This window comes from Taudactylus pleione, unplaced genomic scaffold (assembly GCF_031769625.1).
Source record: "Taudactylus pleione unplaced genomic scaffold, aTauple2 ptg000085l, whole genome shotgun sequence".
Taxonomy (NCBI): Eukaryota; Metazoa; Chordata; class Amphibia; order Anura; family Myobatrachidae; genus Taudactylus; species Taudactylus pleione.
In genome coordinates this window covers 10,657,584-10,683,210 of record NW_028284487.1, presented here as the reverse complement: position 1 = coordinate 10,683,210, position 25,627 = coordinate 10,657,584, and the positions used below count along the sequence as shown (strand labels likewise).

Genomic DNA, 25,627 nt, shown 5'->3' with positions numbered 1-25,627 from the left:
TTAAAGATGAATTTTAGGATAGCTTATCTATATTTAAACTTTGTATAAATTCCATTATCTTCAGTGGTTTCTTTACTCCAAACTAATTTTGAAGCTGTTTCAAATCAGTTTTCAACTGGAGAGATGTTTGTAAAACATTTGAAAATAGGAAAAGTTGCAATAAGAATGCAGTGATCCATCACTTGTGCTATGGTTTTAAGATATTCTGGTTTTAAGAACTTTCTTCTTCAGTGTGCACTAATGAGAGTAAAGGTCTGTTCTTCTTCTCTTCTTAAAACTTAGTCCCCCATAGTAGATTCAATCACCAAATAAATGTCCTGATTGATTAATTAGCCTTAGCATTTCTTAGATTTGCCATATTGCTATATTTGAGAAAAAGTTTTCTATGTATGCCATATAGAGAAATGCTGCATCAGCCAAAGGATGACATTTTTGTTTATTCCTAACATGGATTTAAAAATTCTGTGTTTTGTATGTGTCTATGATGTTCTCTAGCAAGTTTCAAGGGCTGCTAACTGTAGCCAATGCATTCATCCCACACTTCATGCACTTTGCCGCTGGATAAAATCCCTTCTTGTCATTTCTTGTAGGACAACAAGAAAAAGCACATGGCCCGAATGGGGATCAAACCCATGACCTTGGCATTATTAGCACCACGCTCTAAGCAACTGAGCTAACCGGCCAAACATAAAAGCATCAGCAAACACAAAAATGCCAAATGTACCTAAAACAGGAGAACATTCAGTATTTCAAAGATCAGCAATATTGAGTAGAGGAAGACTCTCTAATAATGGGTTCCATGGTGTAATGGTGAGCACTTTGGACTTTGAATCCAGTAATCTGATTTCAAATCTTGGTGGGACCTAACTTTGTTCAATTTCCTTAAAGTTGAATTTTAGGATAGCTTATCTATATTTAAACTTTGTATAAATCCCATCATCTTCAGTGGTTTCTTTACTCCAAACTAATTTTGAAGCTGTTTCAAATCAGTTTTCAACTGGAGAGATGTTTGTCAAACATTTGAAAATAGGAAAAGTTGCAATAAGAATGCAGTGATCCATCACTTGTGCTATGGTTTTAAGATATTCTGGTTTTAAGAATTTTCTTCTTCAGTGTGCACTAATGAGAGTAAAGGTCTGTTCTTCTTCTCTTCTTAAAACTTAGTCCCCCATAGTAGATTCAATCACCAAAAAAATGTCCTGATTGATTAATTTGCCTTAGCATTTCTTAGATTTGCCATATTGCTATATTTGAGAAAAAGTTTTCTATGTATGCCATATAGAGAAATGCTGCATCAGCCAAAGGATGACATTTTTCTTTATTCCTAACATGGTTTAAAAAATTCTGTGTTTTGTATGTGTCTATGATGTTCTCTAGCAAGTTTCAAGGGCTGCTTACTGTAGCCAATGCATTCATCCCACACTTCATGCACTTTGCCGCTGGATAAAATCCCTTCTTGGCATTTCTTGTAGGACAACAAGAAAAAAGCACATGGCCCGTATGGGGATCGAACCCATGACCTTGGCGTTATTAGCACCACACTCTAACCAACTGAGCTAACCGGCCAAACATAAAAGCATCAGAAAACTCAAAAATGCCAAATGTACATAAAACAGGAGAACATTCAGTATTTCAAAGAGCAGCAATATTGAGTAGAGGAAGACTCTCGAACAATGGGTTCCATGGTGTAATGGTGAGCACTTTGGACTTTGAATCCAGTAATCTGATTTCAAATCTTGGTGGGACCTAACTTTGTTCAATTTCCTTAAAGTTGAATTTTAGGATAGCTTATCTATATTTAAACTTTGTATAAATCCCATCATCTTCAGTGGTTTCTTTACTCCAAACTAATTTTGAAACTGTTTCAAATCAGTTTTCAACTGGAGAGATGTTTGTCAAACATTTGAAAATAGGAAAAGTTGCAATAAGAATGCAGTGATCCATCACTTGTGCTATGGTTTTAAGATATTCTGGTTTTAAGAATTTTCTTCTTCAGTGTGCACTAATGAGAGTAAAGGTCTGTTCTTCTTCTCTTCTTAAAACTTAGTCCCCCATAGTAGAATCAATCACCAAATAAATGTCCTGATTGATTAATTAGCCTTAGCATTTCTTAGATTTGCCATATTGCTATATTTGAGAAAAAGTTTTCTATGTATGCCATATAGAGAAATGCTGCATCAGCCAAAGGATGACATTTTTGTTTATTCCTAACATGGATTTAAAAATTCTGTGTTTTGTATGTGTCTATGATGTTCTCTAGCAAGTTTCAAGGGCTGCTAACTGTAGCCAATGCATTCATCCCAGACTTCATGCACTTTGCCGCTGGATAAAATCCCTTCTTGTCATTTCTTGTAGGACAACAAGAAAAAGCACATGGCCCGTATGGAGATCAAACCCACGACCTTGGCGTTATTAGCACCACGCTCTAACCAACTGAGCTAACCGGCCAAACATAAAAGCATCAGCAAACACAAAAATGCCAAATGTACCTAAAACAGGAGAACATTCAGTATTTCAAAGATCAGCAATATTGAGTAGAGGAAGACTCTCTAATTATGGGTTCCACGGTGTAATGGTGAGCACTTTGGACTTTGAATCCAGTAATCTGATTTCAAATCTTGGTGGGACCTAACTTTGTTCAATTTCCTTAAAGTTGAATTTTAGGATAGCTTATCTATATTTAAACTTTGTATAAATCCCATCATCTTCAGTGGTTTCTTTACTGCAAACTAATTTTGAAGCTGTTTCAAATCAGTTTTCAACTGGAGAGATGTTTGTCAAACATTTGAAAATAGGAAAAGTTGCAATAAGAATGCAGTGATCCATCACTTGTGCTATGGTTTTAAGATATTCTGGTTTTAAGAATTTTCTTCTTCAGTGTGCACTAATGAGAGTAAAGGTCTGTTCTTCTTCTCTTCTTAAAACTTAGTCCCCCATAGTAGATTCAATCACCAAATAAATGTCCTGATTGATTAATTTGCCTTAGCATTTCTTAGATTTGCCATATTGCTATATTTGAGAAAAAGTTTTCTATGTATGCCATATAGAGAAATGCTGCATCAGCCAAAGGATGACATTTTTGTTTATTCCTAACATGGATTTAAAAATTCTCTGTTTTGTATGTGTCTATGATGTTCTCTAGCAAGTTTCAAGGGCTGCTTACTGTAGCCAATGCATTCATCCCACACTTCATGCACTTTGCCGCTGGATAAAATCCCTTCTTGGCATTTCTTGTAGGACAACAAGAAAAAGCACATTGCCCGTATGGGGATAGAACACATGACCTTGGCATTATTAGCACCACACTCTAACCAACTGAGCTAACCAGCCAAACATAAAAGCATCAGCAAACACAAAAATGCCAAATGTACCTAAAACAGGAGAACATTCAGTATTTCAAAGATCAGCAATATTGAGTAGAGGAAGACTCTAGAACAATGGGTTCCATGGTGTAATGGTGAGCACTTTGGACTTTGAATCCAGTAATCTGATATCAAATCTTGGTGGGACCTAACTTTGTTCAATTTCCTTAAAGTTGAATTTTAGGATAGCTTATCTATATTTAAACTTTGTATAAATCCCATCATCTTCAGTGGTTTCTTTACTCCAAACTAATTTTGAAGCTGTTTCAAATCAGTTTTCAACTGGAGAGATGTTTGTCAAACATTTGAAAATAGGAAAAGTTGCAATAAGAATGCAGTGATCCATCACTTGTGCTATGGTTTTAAGATATTCTGGTTTTAAGAATTTTCTTCTTCAGTGTGCACTAATGAGAGTAAAGGTGTGTTCTTCTTCTCTTCTTAAAACTTAGTCCCCCATAGTAGATTCAATCACCAAATAAATGTCCTGATTGATTAATTTGCCTTAGCATTTCTTAGATTTGCCATATTGCTATATTTGAGAAAAAGTTTTCTATGTATGCCATATAGAGAAATGCTGCATCAGCCAAAGGATGACATTTTTGTTTATTCCTAACATGGATTTAAAAATTCTCTGTTTTGTATGTGTCTATGATGTTCTCTAGCAAGTTTCAAGGGCTGCTTACTGTAGCCAATGCATTCATCCCACACTTCATGCACTTTGCCGCTGGATAAAATCCCTTCTTGGCATTTCTTGTAGGACAACAAGAAAAAGCACATTGCCCGTATGGGGATCGAAAACAAGACCTTGGCGTTATTAGCACCACGCTCTAACCAACTGAGCTAACCGGCCAAACATAAAAGCATCAGCAAACTCAAAAATGCCAAATGTACCTAAAACAGGAGAACATTCAGTATTTCAAAGATCAGCAATATTGAGTAGAGGAAGACTCTCGAACAATGGGTTCCATGGTGTAATGGTGAGCACTTTAGACTTTGAATCCAGTAATCTGATTTCAAATCTTGGTGGGACCTAACTTTGTTCAATTTCCTTAAAGTTGAATTTTAGGATAGCTTATCTATATTTAAACTTTGTATAAATCCCATCATCTTCAGTGGTTTCTTTACTCCAAACTAATTTTGAAGCTGTTTCAAATCAGTTTTCAACTGGAGAGATGTTTGTCAAACATTTGAAAATAGGAAAAGTTGCAATAAGAATGCAGTGATCCATCACTTGTGCTATGGTTTTAAGATATTCTGGTTTTAAGAATTTTCTTCTTCAGTGTGCACTAATGAGAGTAAAGGTCTGTTCTTCTTCTCTTCTTAAAACTTAGTCCCCCATAGTAGATTCAATGACCAAATAAATGTCCTGATTGATTAATTTGCCTTAGCATTTCTTAGATTTGCCATATTGCTATATTTGAGAAAAAGTTTTCTATGTATGCCATATAGAGAAATGCTGCATCAGCCAAAGGATGACATTTTTCTTTATTCCTAACATGGTTTAAAAAATTCTGTGTTTTGTATGTGTCTATGATGTTCTCTAGCAAGTTTCAAGGGCTGCTTACTGTAGCCAATGCATTCATCCCACACTTCATGCACTTTGCCGCTGGATAAAATCCCTTCTTGGCATTTCTTGTAGGACAACAAGAAAAAAGCACATGGCCCGTATGGGGATCGAACCCATTATTAGCACCACACTCTAACCAACTGAGCTAACCGGCCAAACATAAAAGCATCAGAAAACTCAAAAATGCCAAATGTACATAAAACAGGAGAACATTCAGTATTTCAAAGAGCAGCAATATTGAGTAGAGGAAGACTCTCGAACAATGGGTTCCATGGTGTAATGGTGAGCACTTTGGACTTTGAATCCAGTAATCTGATTTCAAATCTTGGTGGGACCTAACTTTGTTCAATTTCCTTAAAGTTGAATTTTAGGATAGCTTATCTATATTTAAACTTTGTATAAATCCCATCATCTTCAGTGGTTTCTTTACTCCAAACTAATTTTGAAACTGTTTCAAATCAGTTTTCAACTGGAGAGATGTTTGTCAAACATTTGAAAATAGGAAAAGTTGCAATAAGAATGCAGTGATCCATCACTTGTGCTATGGTTTTAAGATATTCTGGTTTTAAGAATTTTCTTCTTCAGTGTGCACTAATGAGAGTAAAGGTCTGTTCTTCTTCTCTTCTTAAAACTTAGTCCCCCATAGTAGAATCAATCACCAAATAAATGTCCTGATTGATTAATTAGCCTTAGCATTTCTTAGATTTGCCATATTGCTATATTTGAGAAAAAGTTTTCTATGTATGCCATATAGAGAAATGCTGCATCAGCCAAAGGATGACATTTTTGTTTATTCCTAACATGGATTTAAAAATTCTGTGTTTTGTATGTGTCTATGATGTTCTCTAGCAAGTTTCAAGGGCTGCTAACTGTAGCCAATGCATTCATCCCAGACTTCATGCACTTTGCCGCTGGATAAAATCCCTTCTTGTCATTTCTTGTAGGACAACAAGAAAAAGCACATGGCCCGTATGGAGATCAAACCCACGACCTTGGCGTTATTAGCACCACGCTCTAACCAACTGAGCTAACCGGCCAAACATAAAAGCATCAGCAAACACAAAAATGCCAAATGTACCTAAAACAGGAGAACATTCAGTATTTCAAAGATCAGCAATATTGAGTAGAGGAAGACTCTCTAATTATGGGTTCCACGGTGTAATGGTGAGCACTTTGGACTTTGAATCCAGTAATCTGATTTCAAATCTTGGTGGGACCTAACTTTGTTCAATTTCCTTAAAGTTGAATTTTAGGATAGCTTATCTATATTTAAACTTTGTATAAATCCCATCATCTTCAGTGGTTTCTTTACTGCAAACTAATTTTGAAGCTGTTTCAAATCAGTTTTCAACTGGAGAGATGTTTGTCAAACATTTGAAAATAGGAAAAGTTGCAATAAGAATGCAGTGATCCATCACTTGTGCTATGGTTTTAAGATATTCTGGTTTTAAGAATTTTCTTCTTCAGTGTGCACTAATGAGAGTAAAGGTCTGTTCTTCTTCTCTTCTTAAAACTTAGTCCCCCATAGTAGATTCAATCACCAAATAAATGTCCTGATTGATTAATTTGCCTTAGCATTTCTTAGATTTGCCATATTGCTATATTTGAGAAAAAGTTTTCTATGTATGCCATATAGAGAAATGCTGCATCAGCCAAAGGATGACATTTTTGTTTATTCCTAACATGGATTTAAAAATTCTCTGTTTTGTATGTGTCTATGATGTTCTCTAGCAAGTTTCAAGGGCTGCTTACTGTAGCCAATGCATTCATCCCACACTTCATGCACTTTGCCGCTGGATAAAATCCCTTCTTGGCATTTCTTGTAGGACAACAAGAAAAAGCACATTGCCCGTATGGGGATAGAACACATGACCTTGGCATTATTAGCACCACACTCTAACCAACTGAGCTAACCAGCCAAACATAAAAGCATCAGCAAACACAAAAATGCCAAATGTACCTAAAACAGGAGAACATTCAGTATTTCAAAGATCAGCAATATTGAGTAGAGGAAGACTCTAGAACAATGGGTTCCATGGTGTAATGGTGAGCACTTTGGACTTTGAATCCAGTAATCTGATATCAAATCTTGGTGGGACCTAACTTTGTTCAATTTCCTTAAAGTTGAATTTTAGGATAGCTTATCTATATTTAAACTTTGTATAAATCCCATCATCTTCAGTGGTTTCTTTACTCCAAACTAATTTTGAAGCTGTTTCAAATCAGTTTTCAACTGGAGAGATGTTTGTCAAACATTTGAAAATAGGAAAAGTTGCAATAAGAATGCAGTGATCCATCACTTGTGCTATGGTTTTAAGATATTCTGGTTTTAAGAATTTTCTTCTTCAGTGTGCACTAATGAGAGTAAAGGTGTGTTCTTCTTCTCTTCTTAAAACTTAGTCCCCCATAGTAGATTCAATCACCAAATAAATGTCCTGATTGATTAATTTGCCTTAGCATTTCTTAGATTTGCCATATTGCTATATTTGAGAAAAAGTTTTCTATGTATGCCATATAGAGAAATGCTGCATCAGCCAAAGGATGACATTTTTGTTTATTCCTAACATGGATTTAAAAATTCTCTGTTTTGTATGTGTCTATGATGTTCTCTAGCAAGTTTCAAGGGCTGCTTACTGTAGCCAATGCATTCATCCCACACTTCATGCACTTTGCCGCTGGATAAAATCCCTTCTTGGCATTTCTTGTAGGACAACAAGAAAAAGCACATTGCCCGTATGGGGATCGAAAACATGACCTTGGCGTTATTAGCACCACGCTCTAACCAACTGAGCTAACCGGCCAAACATAAAAGCATCAGCAAACTCAAAAATGCCAAATGTACCTAAAACAGGAGAACATTCAGTATTTCAAAGATCAGCAATATTGAGTAGAGGAAGACTCTCGAACAATGGGTTCCATGGTGTAATGGTGAGCACTTTAGACTTTGAATCCAGTAATCTGATTTCAAATCTTGGTGGGACCTAACTTTGTTCAATTTCCTTAAAGTTGAATTTTAGGATAGCTTATCTATATTTAAACTTTGTATAAATCCCATCATCTTCAGTGGTTTCTTTACTCCAAACTAATTTTGAAGCTGTTTCAAATCAGTTTTCAACTGGAGAGATGTTTGTCAAACATTTGAAAATAGGAAAAGTTGCAATAAGAATGCAGTGATCCATCACTTGTGCTATGGTTTTAAGATATTCTGGTTTTAAGAATTTTCTTCTTCAGTGTGCACTAATGAGAGTAAAGGTGTGTTCTTCTTCTCTTCTTAAAACTTAGTCCCCCATAGTAGATTCAATCACCAAATAAATGTCCTGATTGATTAATTTGCCTTAGCATTTCTTAGATTTGCCATATTGCTATATTTGAGAAAAAGTTTTCTATGTATGCCATATAGAGAAATGCTGCATCAGCCAAAGGATGACATTTTTGTTTATTCCTAACATGGATTTAAAAATTCTCTGTTTTGTATGTGTCTATGATGTTCTCTAGCAAGTTTCAAGGGCTGCTTACTGTAGCCAATGCATTCATCCCACACTTCATGCACTTTGCCGCTGGATAAAATCCCTTCTTGGCATTTCTTGTAGGACAACAAGAAAAAGCACATTGCCCGTATGGGGATCGAACACATGACCTTGGCGTTATTAGCACCACGCTCTAACCAACTGAGCTAACCGGCCAAACATAAAAGCATCAGCAAACACAAAAATGCCAAATGTACCTAAAACAGGAGAACATTCAGTATTTCAAAGATCAGCAATATTGAGTAGAGGAAGACTCTCTAATAATGGGTTCCATGGTGTAATGGTGAGCCCTTTGAACTTTGAATCAAGTAATCTGATTTCAAATCTTGGTGGGACCTAACTTTGTTCAATTTCCTTAAAGTTGAATTTTAGGATAGCTTATCTATATTTAAACTTTGTATAAATCCCATCATCTTCAGTGGTTTCATTACTCCAAACTAATTTTGAAACTGTTTCAAATCAGTTTTCAACTGGAGAGATATTTGTCAAACATTTGAAAATAGGAAAAGTTGCAATAAGAATGCAGTGATCCATCACTTGTGCTATGGTTTTAAGATATTCTGGTTTTAAGAATTTTCTTCTTCAGTGTGCACTAATGAGAGTAAAGGTCTGTTCTTCTTCTCTTCTTAAAACTTAGTCCCCCATAGTAGATTCAATCACCAAAAAAATGTCCTGATTGATTAATTAGCCTTAGCATTTCTTAGATTTGCCATATTGCTATATTTGAGAAAAAGTTTTCTATGTATGCCATATAGAGAAATGCTGCATCAGCCAAAGGATGACATTTTTGTTTATTCCTAACATGGATTTCAAAATTCTCTGTTTTGTATGTGTCTATGATGTTCTCTAGCAAGTTTCAAGGGCTGCTTACTGTAGAAAATGCATTCATCCCACACTTCATGCACTTTGCCGCTGGATAAAATCCCTTCTTGGCATTTCTTGTAGGACAACAAGAAAAAGCACATTGCCCATATGGGGATCGAAAACATGACCTTGGCGTTATTAGCACCACGCTCTAACCAACTGAGCTAACCGGCCAAACATAAAAGCATCAGCAAACTCAACAATGCCAAATGTACCTAAAACAGGAGAACATTCAGTATTTCAAAGATCAGCAATATTGAGTAGAGGAAGACTCTAGAACAATGGGTTCCATGGTGTAATGGTGAGCACTTTGGACTTTGAATCCAGTAATCTGATATCAAATCTTGGTGGGACCTAACTTTGTTCAATTTCCTTAAAGTTGAATTTTATGATAGCTTATCTATATTTAAACTTTGTATAAATCCCATCATCTTCAGTGGTTTCTTTACTCCAAACTAATTTTGAAGCTGTTTCAAATCAGTTTTCAACTGGAGAGATGTTTGTCAAACATTTGAAAATAGGAAAAGTTGCAATAAGAATGCAGTGATCCATCACTTGTGCTATGGTTTTATGATATTCTGGTTTTAAGAATTTTCTTCTTCAGTGTGCACTAATGAGAGTAAAGGTCTGTTCTTCTTCTCTTCTTAAAACTTAGTCCCCCATAGTAGATTCAATCACCAAATAAATGTCCTGATTGATTAATTTGCCTTAGCATTTCTTAGATTTGCCATATTGCTATATTTGAGAAAAAGTTTTCTATGTATGCCATATAGAGAAATGCTGCATCAGCCAAAGGATGACATTTTTGTTTATTCCTAACATGGATTTAAAAATTCTGTGTTTTGTATGTGTCTATGATGTTCTCTAGCAAGTTTCAAGGGCTGCTAACTGTAGCCAATGCATTCATCCCACACTTCATGCACTTTGCCGCTGGATAAAATCCCTTCTTGGCATTTCTTGTAGGACAACAAGAAAAAGCACATTGCCCGTATGGGGATCGAACACATGACCTTGGCTTTATTAGCACCACGCTCTAACAAACTGAGCTAACCGGCCAAACATAAAAGCATCAGCAAACTCAAAAATGCCAAATGTACCTAAAACAGGAGAACATTCAGTATTTCAAAGATCAGCAATATTGAGTAGAGGAAGACTCTCGAAAAATGGGTTCCATGGTGTAATGGTGAGCACTTAGGACTTTGAATCCAGTAATCTGATTTCAAATCTTGGTGGGACCTAACTTTGTTCAATTTCCTTAAAGTTGAATTTTAGGATAGCTTATCTATATTTAAACTTTGCATAAATCCCATCATCTTCAGTGGTTTCTTTACTCCAAACTAATTTTGAAACTGTTTCAAATCAGTTTTCAACTGGAGAGATGTTTATCAAACATTTGGAAATAGGAAAAGTTGCAATAAGAATGCAGTGATCCATCACTTGTGCTATGGTTTTAAGATATTCTGGTTTTAAGAATTTTCTTCTTCAGTGTGCACTAATGAGAGTAAAGGTCTGTTCTTCTTCTCTTCTTAAAACTTAGTCCCCCATAGTAGATTCAATCACCAAAAAAATGTCCTGATTGATTAATTTGCCTTAGCATTTCTTAGATTTGCCATATTGCTATATTTGAGAAAAAGTTTTCTATGTATGCCATATAGAGAAATGCTGCATCAGCCAAAGGATGACATTTTTGTTTATTCCTAACATGGATTTAAAAATTCTCTGTTTTGTATGTGTCTATGATGTTCTCTAGCAAGTTTCAAGGGCTGCTTACTGTAGCCAATGCATTCATCCCACACTTCATGCACTTTGCCGCTGGATAAAATCCCTTCTTGGCATTTCTTGTAGGACAACAAGAAAAAGCACATTGCCCGTATGGGGATCGAAAACATGACCTTGGCGTTATTAGCACCACGCTCTAACCAACTGAGCTAACCGGCCAAACATAAAAGCATCAGCAAACTCAAAAATGCCAAATGTACCTAAAACAGGAGAACATTCAGTATTTCAAAGATCAGCAATATTGAGTAGAGGAAGACTCTCGAACAATGGGTTCCATGGTGTAATGGTGAGCACTTTAGACTTTGAATCCAGTAATCTGATTTCAAATCTTGGTGGGACCTAACTTTGTTCAATTTCCTTAAAGTTGAATTTTAGGATAGCTTATCTATATTTAAACTTTGTATAAATCCCATCATCTTCAGTGGTTTCTTTACTCCAAACTAATTTTGAAGCTGTTTCAAATCAGTTTTCAACTGGAGAGATGTTTGTCAAACATTTGAAAATAGGAAAAGTTGCAATAAGAATGCAGTGATCCATCACTTGTGCTATGGTTTTAAGATATTCTGATTTTAAGAATTTTCTTCTTCAGTGTGCACTAATGAGAGTAAAGGTCTGTTCTTCTTCTCTTCTTAAAACTTAGTCCCCCATAGTAGATTCAATCACCAAAAAAATGTCCTGATTGATTAATTTGCCTTAGCATTTCTTAGATTTGCCATATTGCTATATTTGAGAAAAAGTTTTCTATGTATGCCATATAGAGAAATGCTGCATCAGCCAAAGGATGACATTTTTCTTTATTCCTAACATGGATTTAAAAATTCTGTGTTTTGTATGTGTCTATGATGTTCTCTAGCAAGTTTCAAGGGCTGCTAACTGTAGCCAATGCATTCATCCCAGACTTCATGCACTTTGCCGCTGGATAAAATCCCTTCTTGTCATTTCTTGTAGGACAACAAGAAAAAGCACATGGCCCGTATGTGGATCAAACCCATGACCTTGGCGTTATTAGCACCACGCGCTAACCAACTGAGCTAACCGGCCAAACATAAAAGCATCAGCAAACACAAAAATGCCAAATGTACCTAAAACAGGAGAACATTCAGTATTTCAAAGATCAGCAATATTGAGTAGAGGAAGACTCTCTAATAATGGGTTCCATGGTGTAATGGTGAGTACTTTGGACTTTGAATCCAGTAATCTGATTTCAAATCTTGGTGGGACCTAACTTTGTTCAATTTCCTTAAAGTTGAATTTTAGGATAGCTTATCTATATTTAAACTTTGTATAAATCCCATCATCTTCAGTTGTTTCTTTACTCCAAACTAATTTTGAAGCTGTTTCAAATCAGTTTTCAACTGGAGAGATGTTTGTCAAACATTTGAAAATAGGAAAAGTTGCAATAAGAATGCAGTGATCCATCACTTGTGCTATGGTTTTAAGATATTCTGGTTTTAAGAATTTTCTTCTTCAGTGTGCACTAATGAGAGTAAAGGTCTGTTCTTCTTCTCTTCTTAAAACTTAGTCCCCCATAGTAGATTCAATCACCAAATAAATGTCCTGATTGATTAATTTGCCTTAGCATTTCTTAGATTTGCCATATTGCTATATTTGAGAAAAAGTTTTCTATGTATGCCATATAGAGAAATGCTGCATCAGCCAAAGGATGACATTTTTGTTTATTCCTAACATGGATTTAAAAATTCTCTGTTTTGTATGTGTCTATGATGTTCTCTAGCAAGTTTCAAGGGCTGCTAACTGTAGCCAATGCATTCATCCCAGACTTCATGCACTTTGCCGCTGGATAAAATCCCTTCTTGTCATTTCTTGTAGGACAACAAGAAAAAGCACATGGCCCGTATGGGGATCAAACCCATGACCTTGGCGTTATTAGCACCACGCGCTAACCAACTGAGCTAACCGGCCAAACATAAAAGCATCAGCAAACACAAAAATGCCAAATGTACCTAAAACAGGAGAACATTCAGTATTTCAAAGATCAGCAATATTGAGTAGAGGAAGACTCTCTAATAATGGGTTCCATGGTGTAATGGTGAGTACTTTGGACTTTGAATCCAGTAATCTGATTTCAAATCTTGGTGGGACCTAACTTTGTTCAATTTCCTTAAAGTTGAATTTTAGGATAGCTTATCTATATTTAAACTTTGTATAAATCCCATCATCTTCAGTGGTTTCTTTACTCCAAACTAATTTTGAAGCTGTTTCAAATCAGTTTTCAACTGGAGAGATGTTTGTCAAACATTTGAAAATAGGAAAAGTTGCAATAAGAATGCAGTGATCCATCACTTGTGCTATGGTTTTAAGATATTCTGGTTTTAAGAATTTTCTTCTTCAGTGTGCACTAATGAGAGTAAAGGTCTGTTCTTCTTCTCTTCTTAAAACTTAGTCCCCCATAGTAGATTCAATCACCAAATAAATGTCCTGATTGATTAATTTGCCTTAGCATTTCTTAGATTTGCCATATTGCTATATTTGAGAAAAAGTTTTCTATGTATGCCATATAGAGAAATGCTGCATCAGCCAAAGGATGACATTTTTGTTTATTCCTAACATGGATTTAAAAATTCTCTGTTTTGTTATTGTCTATGATGTTCTCTAGCAAGTTTCAAGGGCTGCTTACTGTAGCCAATGCATTCATCCCACACTTCATGCACTTTGCCGCTGGATAAAATCCCTTCTTGGCATTTCTTGTAGGACAACAAGAAAAAGCACATTGCCCGTATGGGGATCGAACACATGACCTTGGCATTATTAGCACCACGCTCTAACCAACTGAGCTAACCGGCCAAACATAAAAGCATCAGCAAACACAAAAATGCCAAATGTACCTAAAACAGGAGAACATTCAGTATTTCAAAGATCAGCAATATTGAGTAGAGGAAGACTCTAGAACAATGGGTTCCATGGTGTAATGGTGAGCACTTTGGACTTTGAATCCAGTAATCTGATATCAAATCTTGGTGGGACCTAACTTTGTTCAATTTCCTTAAAGTTGAATTTTAGGATAGCTTATCTATATTTAAACTTTGTATAAATTCCATTATCTTCAGTGGTTTCTTTACTCCAAACTAATTTTGAAGCTGTTTCAAATCAGTTTTCAACTGGAGAGATGTTTGTCAAACATTTGAAATAAGGAAAAGTTGCAATAAGAATGCAGTGATCCATCACTTGTGCTATGGTTTTAAGATATTCTGGTTTTAAGAATTTTCTTCTTCAGTGTGCACTAATGAGAGTAAAGGTCTGTTCTTCTTCTCTTCTTAAAACTTAGTCCCCCATAGTAGATTCAATCACCAAATAAATGTCCTGATTGATTAATTAGCCTTAGCATTTCTTAGATTTGCCATATTGCTATATTTGAGAAAAAGTTTTCTATGTATGCCATATAGAGAAATGCTGCATCAGCCAAAGGATGACATTTTTGTTTATTCCTAACATGGATTTAAAAATTCTCTGTTTTGTATGTGTCTATGATGTTCTCTAGCAAGTTTCAAGGGCTGCTAACTGTAGCCAATGCATTCATCCCACACTTCATGCACTTTGCCGCTGGATAAAATCCCTTCTTGGCATTTCTTGTAGGACAACAAGAAAAAGCACATGGCCCGTATGGGGATCGAACACATGACCTTGGCTTTATTAGCACCATGCTCTAACAAACTGAGCTAACCGGCCAAACATAAAAGCATCAGCAAACACAAAAATGCCAAATGTACCTAAAACAGGAGAACATTCAGTATTTCAAAGATCAGCAATATTGAGTAGAGGAAGACTCTCGAACAATGGGTTCCATGGTGTAATGGTGAGCACTTTGGACTTTGAATCCAGTAATCTGATTTCAAATCTTGGTGGGACCTAACTTTGTTCAATTTCCTTAAAGTTGAATTTTAGGATAGCTTATCTATATTTAAACTTTGTATAAATTCCATTATCTTCAGTGGTTTCTTTACTCCAAACTAATTTTGAAGCTGTTTCAAATCAGTTTTCAACTGGAGAGATGTTTGTCAAACATTTGAAATAAGGAAAAGTTGCAATAAGAATGCAGTGATCCATCACTTGTGCTATGGTTTTAAGATATTCTGGTTTTAAGAATTTTCTTCTTCAGTGTGCACTAATGAGAGTAAAGGTCTGTTCTTCTTCTCTTCTTAAAACTTAGTCCCCCATAGTAGATTCAATCACCAAATAAATGTCCTGATTGATTAATTAGCCTTAGCATTTCTTAGATTTGCCATATTGCTATATTTGAGAAAAAGTTTTCTATGTATGCCATATAGAGAAATGCTGCATCAGCCAAAGGATGACATTTTTGTTTATTCCTAACATGGATTTAAAAATTCTCTGTTTTGTATGTGTCTATGATGTTCTCTAGCAAGTTTCAAGGGCTGCTAACTGTAGCCAATGCATTCATCCCACACTTCATGCACTTTGCCGCTGGATAAAATCCCTTCTTGGCATTTCTTGTAGGACAACAAGAAAAAGCACATTGCCCGTATGGGGATCGAACACATGACCTTGGCGTTATTAGCACCACGCTCTAACCAACTGAGCTAACCGGCCAAACATAAAAGCATCAGCAAACACAAAAATGCCAAATGTACCTAAAACAGGAGAACATTCAGTATTTCAAAGATCAGCAATATTGAGTAGAGGAAGACTCTAGAACAATGGGTTCCATGGTGTAATGGTGAGCACTTTGGACTTTGAATCCAGTAATCTGATATCAAATCTTGGTGGGACCTAACTTTGTTCAATTTCCTTAAAGTTGAATTTTAGGATAGCTTATCTATATTTAAACTTTGTATAAATTCCATTATCTTCAGTGGTTTCTTTACTCCAAACTAATTTTGAAGCTGTTTCAAATCAGTTTTCAACTGGAGAGATGTTTGTCAAACATTTGAAAATAGGAAAAGTTGCAATAAGAATGCAGTGATCCATCACTTGTGCTATGGTTTTAAGATATTCTGGTTTTAAGAATTTTCTTCTTCAGTGTGCACTAATGAGAGTAAAGGTCTGTTCTTCTTCTCTTCTTAAAACTTAGTCCCCCATAGTAGATTCAATCACCAAATAAATGTCCTGATTGATTAATTAGCCTTAGCATTTCTTAGATTTGCCATATTGCTATATTTGAGAAAAAGTTTTCTATGTATGCCATATAGAGAAATGCTGCATCAGCCAAAGGATGACATTTTTCTTTATTCTTAACATGGATTTAAAAATTCTCTGTTTTGTATGTGTCTATGATGTTCTCTAGCAAGTTTCAAGGGCTGCTAACTGTAGCCAATGCATTCATCCCACACTTCATGCACTTTGCCGCTGGATAAAATCCCTTCTTGGCATTTCTTGTAGGACAACAAGAAAAAGCACATGGCCCGTATGGGGATCGAACACATGACCTTGGCTTTATTAGCACCACGCTCTAACAAACTGAGCTAACCGGCCAAACATAAAAGCATCAGCAAACACAAAAATGCCAAATGTACCTAAAACAGGACAACATTCAGTATTTCAAAGATCAGCAATATTGAGTAGAGGAACACTCTCAAACAATGGGTTCCATGGTGTAATGGTGAGCACTTTGGACTTTGAATCCAGTAATCTGATTTCAAATCTTGGTGGGACCTAACTTTGTTCAATTTCCTTAAAGTTGAATTTTAGGATAGCTTATCTATATTTAAACTTTGTATAAATTCCATTATCTTCAGTGGTTTCTTTACTCCAAACTAATTTTGAAGCTGTTTCAAATCAGTTTTCAACTGGAGAGATGTTTGTCAAACATTTGAAATAAGGAAAAGTTGCAATAAAAATGCAGTGATCCATCACTTGTGCTATGGTTTTAAGATATTCTGGTTTTAAGAATTTTCTTCTTCAGTGTGCACTAATGAGAGTAAAGGTCTGTTCTTCTTCTCTTCTTAAAACTTAGTCCCCCATAGTAGATTCAATCACCAAATAAATGTCCTGATTGATTAATTAGCCTTAGCATTTCTTAGATTTGCCATATTGCTATATTTGAGAAAAAGTTTTCTATGTATGCCATATAGAGAAATGCTGCATCAGCCAAAGGATGACATTTTTCTTTATTCCTAACATGGATTTAAAAATTCTCTGTTTTGTATGTGTCTATGATGTTCTCTAGCAAGTTTCAAGGGCTGCTAACTGTAGCCAATGCATTCATCCCACACTTCATGCACTTTGCCGCTGGATAAAATCCCTTCTTGGCATTTCTTGTAGGACAACAAGAAAAAGCACATGGCCCGTATGGGGATCGAACACATGACCTTGGCTTTATAAGCACCACGCTCTAACAAACTGAGCTAACCGGCCAAACATAAAAGCATCAGCAAACTCAAAAATGCCAAATGTACCTAAAACAGGAGAACATTCAGTATTTCAAAGATCAGCAATATTGAGTAGAGGAAGACTCTCTAATAATGGGTTCCATGGTGTAATGGTGAGTACTTTGGACTTTGAATCCAGTAATCTGATTTCAAATCTTGGTGGGACCTAACTTTGTTCAATTTCCTTAAAGTTGAATTTTAGGATAGCTTATCTATATTTAAACTTTGTATAAATCCCATCATCTTCAGTGGTTTCTTTACTCCAAACTAATTTTGAAGCTGTTTCAAATCAGTTTTCAACTGGAGAGATGTTTGTCAAACATTTGAAAATAGGAAAAGTTGCAATAAGAATGCAGTGATCCATCACTTGTGCTATGGTTTTAAGATATTCTGGTTTTAAGAATTTTCTTCTTCAGTGTGCACTAATGAGAGTAAAGGTCTGTTCTTCTTCTCTTCTTAAAACTTAGTCCCCCATAGTAGATTCAATCACCAAATAAATGTCCTGATTGATTAATTTGCCTTAGCATTTCTTAGATTTGCCATATTGCTATATTTGAGAAAAAGTTTTCTATGTATGCCATATAGAGAAATGCTGCATCAGCCAAAGGATGACATTTTTGTTTATTCCTAACATGGATTTAAAAATTCTCTGTTTTGTATGTGTCTATGATGTTCTCTAGCAAGTTTCAAGGGCTGCTTACTGTAGCCAATGCATTCATCCCACACTTCATGCACTTTGCCGCTGGATAAAATCCCTTCTTGGCATTTCTTGTAGGACAACAAGAAAAAGCACATTGCCCGTATGGGGATCGAACACATGACCTTGGCATTATTAGCACCACGCTCTAACCAACTGAGCTAACCGGCCAAACATAAAAGCATCAGCAAACACAAAAATGCCAAATGTACCTAAAACAGGAGAACATTCAGTATTTCAAAGATCAGCAATATTGAGTAGAGGAAGACTCTAGAACAATGGGTTCCATGGTGTAATGGTGAGCACTTTGGACTTTGAATCCAGTAATCTGATATCAAATCTTGGTGGGACCTAACTTTGTTCAATTTCCTTAAAGTTGAATTTTAGGATAGCTTATCTATATTTAAACTTTGTATAAATTCCATTATCTTCAGTGGTTTCTTTACTCCAAACTAATTTTGAAGCTGTTTCAAATCAGTTTTCAACTGGAGAGATGTTTGTCAAACATTTGAAATAAGGAAAAGTTGCAATAAGAATGCAGTGATCCATCACTTGTGCTATGGTTTTAAGATATTCTGGTTTTAAGAATTTTCTTCTTCAGTGTGCACTAATGAGAGTAAAGGTCTGTTCTTCTTCTCTTCTTAAAACTTAGTCCCCCATAGTAGATTCAATCACCAAATAAATGTCCTGATTGATTAATTAGCCTTAGCATTTCTTAGATTTGCCATATTGCTATATTTGAGAAAAAGTTTTCTATGTATGCCATATAGAGAAATGCTGCATCAGCCAAAGGATGACATTTTTGTTTATTCCTAACATGGATTTAAAAATTCTCTGTTTTGTATGTGTCTATGATGTTCTCTAGCAAGTTTCAAGGGCTGCTAACTGTAGCCAATGCATTCATCCCACACTTCATGCACTTTGCCGCTGGATAAAATCCCTTCTTGGCATTTCTTGTAGGACAACAAGAAAAAGCACATGGCCCGTATGGGGATCAAACACATGACCTTGGCTTTATTAGCACCATGCTCTAACAAACTGAGCTAACCGGCCAAACATAAAAGCATCAGCAAACACAAAAATGCCAAATGTACCTAAAACAGGAGAACATTCAGTATTTCAAAGATCAGCAATATTGAGTAGAGGAAGACTCTCGAACAATGGGTTCCATGGTGTAATGGTGAGCACTTTGGACTTTGAATCCAGTAATCTGATTTCAAATCTTGGTGGGACCTAACTTTGTTCAATTTCCTTAAAGTTGAATTTTAGGATAGCTTATCTATATTTAAACTTTGTATAAATTCCATTATCTTCAGTGGTTTCTTTACTCCAAACTAATTTTGAAGCTGTTTCAAATCAGTTTTCAACTGGAGAGATGTTTGTCAAACATTTGAAATCAGGAAAAGTTGCAATAAGAATGCAGTGATCCATCACTTGTGCTATGGTTTTAAGATATTCTGGTTTTAAGAATTTTCTTCTTCAGTGTGCACTAATGAGAGTAAAGGTCTGTTCTTCTTCTCTTCTTAAAACTTAGTCCCCCATAGTAGATTCAATCACCAAATAAATGTCCTGATTGATTAATTAGCCTTAGCATTTCTTAGATTTGCCATATTGCTATATTTGAGAAAAAGTTTTTTATGTATGCCATATAGAGAAATGCTGCATCAGCCAAAGGATGACATTTTTGTTTATTCCTAACATGGATTTAAAAATTCTCTGTTTTGTATGTGTCTATGATGTTCTCTAGCAAGTTTCAAGGGCTGCTTACTGTAGCCAATGCATTCATCCCACACTTCATGCACTTTGCCGCTGGATAAAATCCCTTCTTGGCATTTCTTGTAGGACAACAAGAAAAAGCACATTGCCCGTATGGGGATCGAACACATGACCTTGGCGTTATTAGCACCACGCTCTAACCAACTGAGCTAACCGGCCAAACATAAAAGCATCAGCAAACACAAAAATGCCAAATGTACCTAAAACAGGAGAACATTCAGTATTTCCGAGATCAGCAATATTGAGTAGAGGAAGACTCTAGAACAATGGGTTCCATGGTGTAATGGTGAGCACTTTGGACTTTGAATCCAGTAATCTGATATCAAATCTTGGTGGGACCTAACTTTGTTCAATTTCCTTAAAGTTGAATTTTAGGATAGCTTATCTATATTTAAACTTTGTATAAATTCCATTATCTTCAGTGGTTTCTTTACTCCAAACTAATTTTGAAGCTGTTTCAAATCAGTTTTCAACTGGAGAGATGTTTGTCAAACATTTGAAATAAGGAAAAGTTGCAATAAGAATGCAGTGATCCATCACTTGTGCTATGGTTTTAAGATATTCTGGTTTTAAGAATTTTCTTCTTCAGTGTGCACTAATGAGAGTAAAGGTCTGTTCTTCTTCTCTTCTTAAAACTTAGTCCCCCATAGTAGATTCAATCACCAAATAAATGTCCTGATTGATTAATTAGCCTTAGCATTTCTTAGATTTGCCATATTGCTATATTTGAGAAAAAGTTTTCTATGTATGCCATATAGAGAAATGCTGCATCAGCCAAAGGATGACATTTTTGTTTATTCCTAACATGGATTTAAAAATTCTCTGTTTTGTATGTGTCTATGATGTTCTCTAGCAAGTTTCAAGGGCTGCTAACTGTAGCCAATGCATTCATCCCACACTTCATGCACTTTGCCGCTGGATAAAATCCCTTCTTGGCATTTCTTGTAGGACAACAAGAAAAAGCACATGGCCCGTATGGGGATCGAACACATGACCTTGGCTTTATTAGCACCATGCTCTAACAAACTGAGCTAACCGGCCAAACATAAAAGCATCAGCAAACACAAAAATGCCAAATGTACCTAAAACAGGAGAACATTCAGTATTTCAAAGATCAGCAATATTGAGTAGAGGAAGACTCTCGAACAATGGGTTCCATGGTGTAATGGTGAGCACTTTGGACTTTGAATCCAGTAATCTGATTTCAAATCTTGGTGGGACCTAACTTTGTTCAATTTCCTTAAAGTTGAATTTTAGGATAGCTTATCTATATTTAAACTTTGTATAAATTCCATTATCTTCAGTGGTTTCTTTACTCCAAACTAATTTTGAAGCTGTTTCAAATCAGTTTTCAACTGGAGAGATGTTTGTCAAACATTTGAGATCAGGAAAAGTTGCAATAAGAATGCAGTGATCCATCACTTGTGCTATGGTTTTAAGATATTCTGGTTTTAAGAATTTTCTTCTTCAGTGTGCACTAATGAGAGTAAAGGTCTGTTCTTCTTCTCTTCTTAAAACTTAGTCCCCCATAGTAGATTCAATCACCAAATAAATGTCCTGATTGATTAATTAGCCTTAGCATTTCTTAGATTTGCCATATTGCTATATTTGAGAAAAAGTTTTCTATGTATGCCATATAGAGAAATGCTGCATCAGCCAAAGGATGACATTTTTGTTTATTCCTAACATGGATTTAAAAATTCTCTGTTTTGTATGTGTCTATGATGTTCTCTAGCAAGTTTCAAGGGCTGCTTACTGTAGCCAATGCATTCATCCCACACTTCATGCACTTTGCCGCTGGATAAAATCCCTTCTTGGCATTTCTTGTAGGACAACAAGAAAAAGCACATTGCCCGTATGGGGATCGAACACATGACCTTGGCGTTATTAGCACCACGCTCTAACCAACTGAGCTAACCGGCCAAACATAAAAGCATCAGCAAACACAAAAATGCCAAATGTACCTAAAACAGGAGAACATTCAGTATTTCAAAGATCAGCAATATTGAGTAGAGGAAGACTCTAGAACAATGGGTTCCATGGTGTAATGGTGAGCACTTTGGACTTTGAATCCAGTAATCTGATATCAAATCTTGGTGGGACCTAACTTTGTTCAATTTCCTTAAAGTTGAATTTTAGGATAGCTTATCTATATTTAAACTTTGTATAAATTCCATTATCTTCAGTGGTTTCTTTACTCCAAACTAATTTTGAAGCTGTTTCAAATCAGTTTTCAACTGGAGAGATGTTTGTCAAACATTTGAAAATAGGAAAAGTTGCAATAAGAATGCAGTGATCCATCACTTGTGCTATGGTTTTAAGATATTCTGGTTTTAAGAATTTTCTTCTTCAGTGTGCACTAATGAGAGTAAAGGTCTGTTCTTCTTCTCTTCTTAAAACTTAGTCCCCCATAGTAGATTCAATCACCAAATAAATGTCCTGATTGATTAATTAGCCTTAGCATTTCTTAGATTTGCCATATTGCTATATTTGAGAAAAAGTTTTCTATGTATGCCATATAGAGAAATGCTGCATCAGCCAAAGGATGACATTTTTCTTTATTCCTAACATGGATTTAAAAATTCTCTGTTTTGTATGTGTCTATGATGTTCTCTAGCAAGTTTCAAGGGCTGCTAACTGTAGCCAATGCATTCATCCCACACTTCATGCACTTTGCCGCTGGATAAAATCCCTTCTTGGCATTTCTTGTAGGACAACAAGAAAAAGCACATGGCCCGTATGGGGATCGAACACATGACCTTGGCTTTATAAGCACCACGCTCTAACAAACTGAGCTAACCGGCCAAACATAAAAGCATCAGCAAACTCAAAAATGCCAAATGTACCTAAAACAGGAGAACGTTCAGTATTTAAAAGAGCAGCAATATTGAGTAGAGGAAGACTCTCGAACAATGGGTTCCATGGTGTAATGGTGAGCACTTTGGACTTTGAATCCAGTAATCTGATTTCAGATCTTGGTGGGACCTAACTTTGTTAAATTTCCTTAAAGTTGAATTTTAGGATAGCTTATCTATATTTAAACTTTGTATAAATCCCATCATCTTCAGTGGTTTCTTTACTCCAAACTAATTTTGAAACTGTTTCAAATCAGTTTTCAACTGGAGAGATGTTTGTCAAACATTTGAAAATAGGAAAAGTTGCAATAAGAATGCAGTGATCCATCACTTGTGCTATGGTTTTAAGATATTCTGGTTTTAAGAATTTTCTTCTTCAGTGTGCACTAATGAGAGTAAAGGTCTGTTCTTCTTCTCTTCTTAAAACTTAGTCCCCCATAGTAGATTCAATCACCAAATAAATGTCCTGATTGATTAATTAGCCTTAGCATTTCTTAGATTTGCCATATTGCTATATTTGAGAAAAAGTTTTCTATGTATGCCATATAGAGAAATGCTGCATCAGCCAAAGGATGACATTTTTGTTTATTCCTAACATGGATTTAAAAATTCTGTGTTTTGTATGTGTCTATGATGTTCTCTAGCAAGTTTCAAGGGCTGCTAACTGTAGCCAATGCATTCATCCCAGACTTCATGCACTTTGCCGCTGGATAAAATCCCTTCTTGTCATTTCTTGTAGGACAACAAGAAAAAGCACATGGCCCAAATGGGGATCAAACCCATGACCTTGGCGTTATTAGCACCACGCTCTAACCAACTGAGCTAACCGGCCAAACATAAAAGCATCGGCAAACACAAAAATGCCAAATGTACCTAAAACAGGAGAACATTCAGTATTTCAAAGATCAGCAATATTGAGTAGAGGAAGACTCTCTAATAATGGGTTCCATGGTGTAATGGTGAGCCCTTTGAACTTTGAATCCAGTAATCTGATTTCAAATCTTGGTGGGACCTAACTTTGTTCAATTTCCTTAAAGTTGAATTTTAGGATAGCTTATCTATATTTAAACTTTGTATAAATCCCATCATCTTTAGTGGTTTCTTTACTCCAAACTAATTTTGAAACTGTTTCAAATCAGTTTTCAACTGGAGAGATGTTTGTCAAACATTTGAAAATAGGAAAAGTTGCAATAAGAATGCAGTGATCCATCACTTGTGCTATGGTTTTAAGATATTCTGGTTTTAAGAATTTTCTTCTTCAGTGTGCACTAATGAGAGTAAAGGTCTGTTCTTCTTCTCTTCTCAAAACTTAGTCCCCCATAGTAGATTCAATCACCAAATAAATGTCCTGATTGATTAATTAGCCTTAGCATTTCTTAGATTTGCCATATTGCTATATTTGAGAAAAAGTTTTCTATGTATGCCATACAGAGAAATGCTGCATCAGCCAAAGGATGACATTTTTGTTTATTCCTAACATGGATTTAAAAATTCTCTGTTTTGTATGTGTCTATGATGTTCTCTAGCAAGTTTCAAGGGCTGCTAACTGTAACCAATGCATTCATCCCACACTTCATGCACTTTGCCGCTGGATAAAATCCCTTCTTGGCATTTCTTGTAGGACAACAAGAAAAAGCACATTGCCCGTATGGGGATCGAACACATGACCTTGGCGTTATTAGCACCACGCTCTAACAAACTGAGCTAACCGGCCAAACATAAAAGCATCAGCAAACTCAAAAATGCCAAATGTACCTAAAACAGGAGAACGTTCAGTATTTAAAAGAGCAGCAATATTGAGTAGAGGAAGACTCTCGAACAATGGGTTCCATGGTGTAATGGTGAGCACTTTGGACTTTGAATCCAGTAATCTGATTTCAGATCTTGGTGGGACCTAACTTTGTTAAATTTCCTTAAAGTTGAATTTTAGGATAGCTTATCTATATTTAAACTTTGTATAAATCCCATCATCTTCAGTGGTTTCTTTACTCCAAACTAATTTTGAAACTGTTTCAAATCAGTTTTCAACTGGAGAGATGTTTGTCAAACATTTGAAAATAGGAAAAGTTGCAATAAGAATGCAGTGATCCATCACTTGTGCTATGGTTTTAAGATATTCTGGTTTTAAGAATTTTCTTCTTCAGTGTGCACTAATGAGAGTAAAGGTCTGTTCTTCTTCTCTTCTTAAAACTTAGTCCCCCATAGTAGATTCAATCACCAAATAAATGTCCTGATTGATTAATTAGCCTTAGCATTTCTTAGATTTGCCATATTGCTATATTTGAGAAAAAGTTTTCTATGTATGCCATATAGAGAAATGCTGCATCAGCCAAAGGATGACATTTTTGTTTATTCCTAACATGGATTTAAAAATTCTGTGTTTTGTATGTGTCTATGATGTTCTCTAGCAAGTTTCAAGGGCTGCTAACTGTAGCCAATGCATTCATCCCAGACTTCATGCACTTTGCCGCTGGATAAAATCCCTTCTTGTCATTTCTTGTAGGACAACAAGAAAAAGCACATGGCCCAAATGGGGATCAAACCCATGACCTTGGCGTTATTAGCACCACGCTCTAACCAACTGAGCTAACCGGCCAAACATAAAAGCATCGGCAAACACAAAAATGCCAAATGTACCTAAAACAGGAGAACATTCAGTATTTCAAAGATCAGCAATATTGAGTAGAGGAAGACTCTCTAATAATGGGTTCCATGGTGTAATGGTGAGCCCTTTGAACTTTGAATCCAGTAATCTGATTTCAAATCTTGGTGGGACCTAACTTTGTTCAATTTCCTTAAAGTTGAATTTTAGGATAGCTTATCTATATTTAAACTTTGTATAAATCCCATCAT

The 25,627-nt window shown here is 35.8% G+C and overlaps 1 non-coding gene across 1 annotated transcript; it reads right to left on the bottom strand.

Annotated features, from left to right (window-relative positions):
• Positions 1-1,492: 1,492 nt before the first annotated feature.
• Positions 1,493-1,566, bottom strand: TRNAI-AAU (transfer RNA isoleucine (anticodon AAU)). The gene has a single exon. It is a non-coding gene; the product is annotated as a tRNA-Ile (tRNA).
• Positions 1,567-25,627: the final 24,061 nt, after the last annotated feature.